At 40.3% G+C, this 10,246-nt stretch overlaps 1 pseudogene; it reads left to right on the top strand.

The window, feature by feature from the left end:
• The window catches only part of LOC104740453, a 4,941-nt pseudogene extending 2,295 nt beyond the window's left edge, over window positions 1-2,646 (top strand).

Genomic DNA, 10,246 nt, shown 5'->3' with positions numbered 1-10,246 from the left:
AGATTGCTTTTGAAGGAGGAAGTCCTCCTTCTGATGGTTTTGACAAACTCTCAATCCGAGCTTCTCGGCTTGCTCACGGGCTTCCTTCTGCCATTCAAGCCCATGCCTTATTTCTCCGTGGAAGGAAGGCGACTCCTGAGGAGTGGGAAGAATCTTTGGGTGCACTTGAAAGCAGTCTTGACGAGAATATAATGGAAATCTTGAAAATTAGTTACGAGGGCTTACCTAAACCACATCAGAATGTATTCCTTCATATGGTCTGTCTCTTCAATGGAGACACTCTCCAGCGTATCACTTCCCTTCTTCATGGCCCCATACCTCAGAGCAGCTTGTGGATTAGAGTTTTAGCAGAGAAGTCTCTCATCAAAATATCAACTAATGGATGTGTTATTATGCACAAGTTGGTAGAACAAATGGGAAGAGAAATTATCCACGACGACATGTCTTTGGCTCGAAAATTCCTCAGGGATCCTATAGAAATCCGCGATGCCCTGGCTTTCAGAGACCTATGCATCTCTATATTAACCTATTCTTTTAGTGTGCTCCTGCACCATGACCTGACGGTTTTCTTGCTTTTTTTCTTCTTTATCATCAGGGAGGAGAACAAACTGAATGCTTATCCCTGCACACGTGTGAGATGACCTGTGTGTTTTCAATGGAGGCCAGCGTCGTTGGCCGTATGCATAATCTCAAGTTTCTCAAAGTTTACAAGCATGTAGATTACATTGCGTCGAAGCTGCAACTCATTCCAGAGCAACCGTTCCTGCCTCGTAGCCTAAGGTTATTCCATTGGGATGCATTTCCATTGAGAGCCCTGCCTTCCGGTTCGGATCCATGTTTTCTTGTTGAACTCAATCTGCGTTACAGTGATTTAGAAACTCTCTGGAGTGGAACACCGGTATGATATTTCTGAAGCTTGTGTTTGTGTGTTTTGATAGAGCAAATCATGTGAAAACCTGGAATCCTTGAAAGAAACATATTTCCAACTATTTCCATGTGTTGTTGTATCTTTGCTTAGATGTTGAAGAGTTTGAAGAGACTAGATGTGACGGGATCTAAGTATCTCAAGCAGCTTCCAGATCTTTCAAGTATAACGAGTCTTGAGGAATTGATTCTGGAACACTGCACGAGACTGGAGGGCATCCCAGAGTGTATTGGAAAAAGGTCTTCCCTGAAGAAGCTTAAGCTATCCTACTGTGGTGGCAGGCTTAGAAGTGCCCTGCGGTTTTTCATACGGAAATCTACAAGACAGCAACATATTGGATTGGAGTTCCCAGACGCAAAAGTGAAAATGGATTCACTTATAAACATAACGATTGGGGGAGACATAAGTTTTGAGTTTTGTTCGAAATTTAAAGGATTTGCTGAGTACGTCTCTCTTAATTCTGAGCAACAGATACCCGTTATATCGACGATGAGTCTGCAACAAGCACCTTGGGTCATCTCAGAGTGCAACAGATTCAATTCCCTCAGCATCATGAGGTTCAGCCACAAAGAAAATGGTGAATCTTTCTCCTTTGACAGCTTTCCTGATTTTCCCGACCTGAAAGAGCTAACACTAGTGAACTTAAACATTCGGAAAATCCCATTTGGGATTTGTTACTTGGAGTTCCTAGAGAAGCTGGACCTCAGCGGAAACGATTTTGAGAACTTACCAGAAGCTATGAATAGCCTCTCCCGGTTGAAAACTCTCTGGCTTCGAAACTGCTGCAGACTCAAGGAGTTACCAGAGCTACATCAGGTACAGTCACTGACACTTACCAACTGTAGAAATCTCAGATCATTGGTGAAACTCTTTGACACAAGCCATCTGGGACGATTCTGTTTGCTTGAGCTTAGCCTTGAAAACTGCAACAGTGTTAAGCCATTATCAGATCAGCTTAAACATTTCACCAGGTTAACATATTTAGATCTTAGCAGCCATGATTTTGAGAGATTACCATCAAGCATCAGAGATCTTACCTCTTTGGTAACTCTCTGCCTCAATAACTGCAAGAAACTCATATCACTGGAAGAGCTCCCTTTGAGCCTCCAGTTTCTTGATGCAAACGGGTGTGATTCACTCGAAGCTGATTCTGTAGAATATTCAAAGGAATTACCAAACAAGTAGGTGAATACTTGGTGGCTCTTTTTTTTTGTTTGATAAGGTCTTGGTGGCTCTTGTTCCGTATCTACTATGACTGTATATGTAATCCTTTTGTTTTTTTGAAATATATATAATCTCCATCCTTTTTATAGGTACAGCCGCGAAATGACTGCTTTCAAGACAGTGAGATGCCGAGTTATGTACTGAAAAACCAAGCCACAAGAAGTGGCCGAAACATCCGCCTTCCAAAGATCACACCCTCGCTCATGTTTGTAGGCATACCTCTCTGCATGACGCTAGTGGCTGTTCTTGTGATTTTGCTCTTACGTGTTTTCAATTGAAACTCAAGAATCAAACCAGAGACCAGTCACCAGCTGCAGCTTCCTTAAGACTTACCAGGTCGTAGCAACAAACATTACTACATTTCAACTAATCAAGAATGAAGGTCACTGACTTCACATATATTTGGAATCGGATTGAAAAAAAAAAAAAAAAAGGATTGTTAAATGTATATGTGAAAACATCTGCTTTTCGCTCTTTCATAGTTTAGTAAACCTAAACCAGCTTCATACACACCATTTCAGTGTTGCATATATCATGTTGAGACAGCTAAAGGGTAAACCGAAGCAGAAACCTGGAAATGAACCGATACATTAACAATTGGACTTGATGCCTTCCTTACATGACCAGTAAACGAGAGAGAGAAGAAGCCACCTTGAGACATATACTTACAGATTCTCTATAAGGTCCGGTTGTGTGTTGTCACGATGATCAAGAGTGAAACATGTCATGGTTCTTTATAGAAAGACGTTTCAGGATTCGTACGTACTAATCATATTAACCGTAAATCCGATAAAACGGTTGAAATCCAAATCAGGAAACATTACTGTTCACCAACTATATTAGGATTAAATGACAAAATCAGTTGAGCCTTTTAGCAGTTGAGTCAGCATAAAAGAGACACGTGTTCAAATAACGAAATCAGCCTAACAATTTGAAAAAAATATTATGAACGAAGGGAAATTTTCATTAAGCAAATGGTCTATCAAAACATGCCCCCAAACATTCAAGGTATTTTTGCCATTTATGCCATATTTTTGGTAATTGTTTTTCAATATGCCATATTGTTAGAAACATTTTCTAATCTGCCATATTCAGTAAACATGGCAATATAAGTTTTACTAGATTACCTTCCTAATTACGTTAGTTCGACGGCGGCACGAGAAGAGGGGACGGGCGCGTGTTGAGAAGCTGAGCGAGTCAAAAAGGACGCGTCGTGAGAAGCTGAGCGAGTTTACGCGGCACTCGGGACGTTGTTAAGAATACGTGGGCAATTTCCCGAGAATCAATGTCTAGCTAATGTGGAAAAATTTAATTATAGACGAAATATAAATTTGGTGGACTTTAAGTAATCTTATTTGAAGTTGTCAACCAACCATAAGTTCGTAGACAAGATACAATGTAGACAAGATACAATGTGGACAAAAGTAAGCGAATGGTATGAATTACTAATAGACCCTCCAAATTGGCGGGATGAAATGTGGGTGTTGAGCGGCCTCACTAGCGATTGACAAGACGTGTAGTTAATGCCAATGGGTTGGATAATAGGATGTTTGTTGAATAATTTGCAGAGGATCCAGTTCTCTAAAGATTCTGAGAAATTGGACAAAATAAATTTTACCTGGAAAAGAGTTGGAGGTGATTTTTTAGGAGACGACTGTCATGAGTATTTGTATGGTTGTGGTGGACAAAAATTCGACGGAGAAACATTACGTGTTGTCCTCTGAGGCAGGCATATAAGGTATAGTCGTCTGCCATAAATGATGGTGATTGGGGAGATGTATAACTTTCTCTCAATAAATATCGTGGGACTTATATAAAGGTGTAATTTTTGAAATTTTTTTCCTGGTTTTTGGCAGGGATTAGGGTTTAAGACATGGAAGAAACCGTATGTCCCCTTGGTGGCGAATGGGAATGTTGTGAAATTGGAGAATGGAAAATTTTCCCTGCCCATGAGAAAATGGGATGATGTGTGTCATATGGAATTGCCACATCTTTCCGGGAGTTTGAAACATGCATAAAAACCATTTTTCGTTTAAACAAGGAGTGTAGCGTTGTTTTGACTTGTTGTGATTCTTCAGGTGAAATGGGGCCATTAAGTAATGGGAAAATGCCCCCTGTTTTAGTAAGCAACGATGTGGAGTTGGCGCTATTGAAAAGGAGAAATAGTCAATTTGTTGGGATGAGGTTGTACGTTACAGTTAAGGAAGTTGGAGAGGCTGATGTGTGCGGGGTGGAAGAAGAAGGTCTTTCGGATGATGTCCTGATAGCGTATGTGGAGGGATTAGAAGCACATGAAAAAGGTGAAAGAGTTGACGGTGTAGCTATTGGACAAGAAGGGCTAAAGTCGCACGATAAAGAACAAGAAAGACCGTTAACTATGATGGACGACTATATGTCTACAAGGTTGTCGTCCACCACGACAATATTGGAGAATGATGGTGGACAATGCGAAGGTCGTCCAAACAGGCCGATGAGTAATATGATGGTATGTTCTTTGGGGTCCAGCATGAGTAACGCTGTGATAGATTTATGCGTTGAGAGGACAGGTGAAATTCATGCGTCACAGACCGACTTGTCGACGGAAGACAGCCTGGTAGAAGTGGAAGTTAGGTTATCGAATACATTTACTAATGATGAAGATATGAGGGATGCAGAAGGTTCTGTTTGCATTTGTGATGATGAGACAGATTACAATTTCGACGAGTGGAGTGAGAGAATTAACAACGATTATCCACTTGACTAGGATCCTTACTTAAGAACGGGTACAGTGGAGGGTGTTGTGCCTGTTGAAGGAGAGACGACTATAGGAAACAGTGGTTTGAGGATGGGTGATGAATTAGATGTGTTTAGGCATGGTTTAGGCAATGATCCTCTTTTGGAAGAACACCCAAGAACAGGTAGCCAGGTTAGCATTGGGGATGAGGAGTTTGAGAGAGCTAGATCTTCAATACTTGACGTTCATGACCCCTTGCTGTTGGAAGATTCTCCACCATTTCATGATAATGTCAAAGGTGCTCCACACCAGGAGAGAAACATGGACCTTAAAAGAGCAGAAGATTCAATTTATATAGGTCGAATTTTTGAAAGCAAAGGAGCCCTTCGAGAAGCACTGTGTGTATATGCCATGAAAAGGCTATTTAAATTTAGAATTTGGAAGTCCGACAAAGGCCGGGTCATTCCAACATGCGTGGACAAGAACTGTGGTTGGCGAGTATTTGCAACCAACCACCTGAATTCGATCAATGTGTAAATCAAGACTGTATGCTTCAAACATAGATGTGATGTTTCGTTGAGGTCTAAGTATGGGGATAAAGCGACAACAAGGATTTTGTCCGAATTAATACAAGCAAAATTTGCAAACGGGAAGAGAGGTCCACGAGCGTGTGAGCTACCTGAGATGGTGCTGGCAGAGCAAAACGTTACAATTTCCTATATGAAAGCTTGGAACGCAAAGGAATTAGCCATGAATGCTGCCCGTGGGAATGAAGAAGAAGGTTATCGTTTTTTGGTAACATATTTGCATTTGGTTGAGTCCACGAATCCTGGGACTATCTACGATATTGAGACATGCGTTGATAAAAAAGGGAACACGAAGTTTAAATATTTATTTTTTGCGTTTGGTGCGTCCATCAGCGGGTTTAAGTATCTGAGAAAAGTTATTGTCATTGACGGCACAACTATGAAAGGTAAATACAAAGGATGTTTGGTTGCTGCAAGTGGCCAAGATGGGAATATGCAGATCTTCCCCCTCGCTTTTGGAGTAGTCGAAGTGGAGAATGATAGTGGTTGGGTATGGTTTTTTTTAAACATTTACAACAGTTTGTTCCTGACGAAGAAGATTTGGTATTTGTATCAGACAGACATGCATCCATTTACTCTGCACTCGACAAGGTTTATCCACTACTCTGCACCATGTCGCATGTGCAGTCCACCTTTTTAGGAATGTGAAGCATAAATTTAAATGCGGTGCACTTGCTAGCATGGTTTCAAAAGCTGCAAGGGCATACACAATAGGTGATTTCGAGTACTGGTGGAAAGAAATTGAGAATCGGAAGCCAGCTTGTGCGGTCTATCTTAGAGAAATTGGTTTGTCTCATTGGACTCTTTCTCACTTCTCTGGAAATCGGTACAATATAATGAGTAGCAACATCTCTGAGTCCCTGAATGCAGCAATGGTTAGGTTGGTGGATTACCCTATTGTTTTGATGGTAGAATTCATAAGGGCTATGTTGATGAGGTGGTTTTTGTGTAGGAGGACAAAAGCACGTAAACGAAGTCAAGATGTACACCATAAATAGAGGACATGTTGATAGACCATTTAGAAGAGTCGGTGGATTGTGCTGTATCATCCGCGAGTGATTGGATATATCAAGTTAATGAGAGAATCGGTTGTGTGTTTATAGTGGATTTGGAGAATAAAACATGTACCTGCAGGATGTTTGACGTGCTCAAGATTCCTTGTTGTCACGCTTTGGCAGCCTCACAAGTTCGGGGAGTTGATAAGTACACGTTCGTTGATGAAAGTTATTTTGTAGGTCCGTGGACCAACAAGTACAAGAATATAATTATGCCAGTCCCTAATGAGAAAGACACGGATGTCCCAGAAACATGTACGGAGGTGGATGTGAATCCACCAAACACAAAAATAGGTGGTGGAAGACCACGTAAAAAAAGGATATCATCTCAGGGGGAAGGGCATCACGTAAGTAGTGTAAATTCTCTCTATACTTCAGACGCTTATTGTATACTAAACGCTTATTGTATACTAAACATCTAACATGTTATAATCATTGTTTAACAGGGCAAGCAAAAAAGAGGAAAGCAGAAGAAAATCCGCAAATGTGGTAGATGTTTCAAAGTTGGCCACAACAGGAAGACATGCTCCACTCTTATATGAAAGGGTAGGTAGGGGTGGCTGCCATTTTAAAGAACAATATGTATTTCAGGGGTTTTTAAATTTTGTATGGACCACCTTAACGGTAGTAGCATGTTTGGACGGTAGTAGCATGTTTGGCTTGCGTAGAAGCAAAAAAAAACTAAGTCTTTATGTTCACGGTTTTGTCGTGACGGTTGTAATTGTGGGACGTTTACTCGATTATAATAGTATTGGTCGATGGACTTCGTCATGATGTTTATAATATTATTGGTCGATGGACAACGTCATGATGTTTATAATAGTATTGCTTTGGTGGACAACGTCATGATGTTTATAATATTATTGGTCGATGGNGTCACGCTTTGGCAGCCTCACAAGTTCGGGGAGTTGATAAGTACACGTTCGTTGATGAAAGTTATTTTGTAGGTCCGTGGACCAACAAGTACAAGAATATAATTATGCCAGTCCCTAATGAGAAAGACACGGATGTCCCAGAAACATGTACGGAGGTGGATGTGAATCCACCAAACACAAAAATAGGTGGTGGAAGACCACGTAAAAAAAGGATATCATCTCAGGGGGAAGGGCATCACGTAAGTAGTGTAAATTCTCTCTATACTTCAGACGCTTATTGTATACTAAACGCTTATTGTATACTAAACATCTAACATGTTATAATCATTGTTTAACAGGGCAAGCAAAAAAGAGGAAAGCAGAAGAAAATCCGCAAATGTGGTAGATGTTTCAAAGTTGGCCACAACAGGAAGACATGCTCCACTCTTATATGAAAGGGTAGGTAGGGGTGGCTGCCATTTTAAAGAACAATATGTATTTCAGGGGTTTTTAAATTTTGTATGGACCACCTTAACGGTAGTAGCATGTTTGGACGGTAGTAGCATGTTTGGCTTGCGTAGAAGCAAAAAAAAACTAAGTCTTTATGTTCACGGTTTTGTCGTGACGGTTGTAATTGTGGGACGTTTACTCGATTATAATAGTATTGGTCGATGGACTTCGTCATGATGTTTATAATATTATTGGTCGATGGACAACGTCATGATGTTTATAATAGTATTGCTTTGGTGGACAACGTCATGATGTTTATAATATTATTGGTCGATGGACAACATATGTTAGAACCATTAATTTTATTTAATGTCCACATAAAATAGTCTTGGTCGTTGGACAACGTACTTGCATGATGTTTATAATAGTCTTGGTTGATGGACAACATATGTTAGACATTAATTCTGTTTAATGTCCACATAAAAAACATTCTGGAGGACAATATTTATTGGGCGAAGAACAATCATGAAGGACAACATTGGGAGGACATTTATTGGGCGAAGAACAAATTACCATACCATGGTGGACAAGTTAAAATCCTATCATACATGGAAAATATTCTAGATAGACAAAATATCCTTTTAACGAGGACAACATTCTACGTAGACGTTAACACACGTAGGTAGAAAAACATGTTTAAATAAGTGGGCAAGAAGACTACGCTTGTCCAAAACTTACAGTGGACTACTTTGAGACATAATACACGAACGCCACAAGAAGAAAGAGAAGAAACACAATGGGAACGGCGACCAGAAGAGATTTGGGACCCAAGGCTAACCCAAAATAGTTCAAACGTCGGGTTTCGTTATACCCTTCACCTCATCTAGAAGTTTCGTGTAACCGTCAATGGTTGGGCGGAGAAGGTGTTTCAATTCCCTAATTTCTTCTCCCATGAATTTAACTTAGGCCCACATCATGAAAGGTTTGTTGGTGTCGCCATCAGGCCCTAAAGTGAGGTACGCAATGCGGTCTTCTTGCTCAAGGATCTTCATATGGAGGTCGTGAATTTCATCTACCACAGCATTTTCCCAGGACTTGACGAGATGAAAACCACCGTCCTTTTGCGTCACCCAAAAAAAAATTATCCCAGAAGATATTAATGTTAGATCTATGATTACACACTATGACAATCAGCCAGAGGAATATTTTTATGTAATGATAGAGAGGCTTACAAAATAATTTTCACACTTGTAGAACAAGCGGCCGCCATCGTGGTTCGTGTCTGGTTCCAACATGATAGCACCCCCACATGTACATTTTTTAGGGATCCCAAACTTTCCGTTTCGAAGGTCGCGGGAATTGATTGAGGAGGCGGAGAAGGCAGATGAGGAAGAGGGTTGGCTGTAGCTATATTGCCCCATCTCTTTATTTTTCTCTGTAATTTCCTTTGGTATTTGTGGTTTCGGGCACCACTGTGTGATTAGATTTAAAAGAGACTTAATGGCGAGATATCTTATTATTAAAAAAAAAGAAAAATCCAAAACTGTATCGTCTGACAACACGCTAAGGGATATTTGACTTTTGATGTAAGTAAACAGTGGTAACAAGTGGGTTTGAGGAGCCCACTGCTTGTGATAGATAATATCGAAATTAGGTAGACAAGTTATTAAAACGGAAAACACATAAAACGAAGGACAACATTAAGCAACTTATAGAACTGATGGGTAAATCGAAATTAGGTAGACAAGTTATTAAAACGGACAACACATAAAAAAAAGGACAACATTAATGTAGACAATATCGAAATTAGGTAGACAAGTTATTAAAACGGAAAACACATAAAACGAAGGACAACATTAAGCAACTTATGGAACTGATGGGTAAATCGAAATTAGGTAGACAAGTTATTAAAACGGACAACAGATAAAAAAAAGGACAACATTAAGAAACTTTTACAACTGATGGACAACAACCATTGTTTAAGGTATTAGGAACAATTGTTTAAACCTTTGGCATCGCCACCAAGTGTAGCATGTCGGGCACCTGTTGCATGGACAACACTTCGCGCAAACGTCAGGGTTGGTAGGAATTCTCCTTTGTAACTTTAACAATACTTTAACTCGCCCATGTGCGGATTGTCCACCAACTGCAATCATATCATAGAAAACCATTTGTGCGACGACATCTATTGCGTCCTCATCAAGGAACGAACTCCTGAACTTTGTCATTAGGGCAACTCCCTCTAGTGTTTCCCCAACACATAACATCAAAAGGGTTACAGTGAAAGTCATGGATGAGGATGGATGCTTATTACCGAAGAGCAAGCTCCACTTGTATGAAAGCAAGGGTATGGCTTCACGGTAGTCGCCATATCTGACAATGAATCTTATAGCCTCTAAATACATTGCCGTAGGGGTTTTAGCCATAATGGTACGTTC

This window comes from Camelina sativa, chromosome 14 (assembly GCF_000633955.1).
Source record: "Camelina sativa cultivar DH55 chromosome 14, Cs, whole genome shotgun sequence".
Taxonomy (NCBI): Eukaryota; Viridiplantae; Streptophyta; class Magnoliopsida; order Brassicales; family Brassicaceae; genus Camelina; species Camelina sativa.
This window is presented reverse-complemented; position numbering and strand designations above follow the sequence as displayed.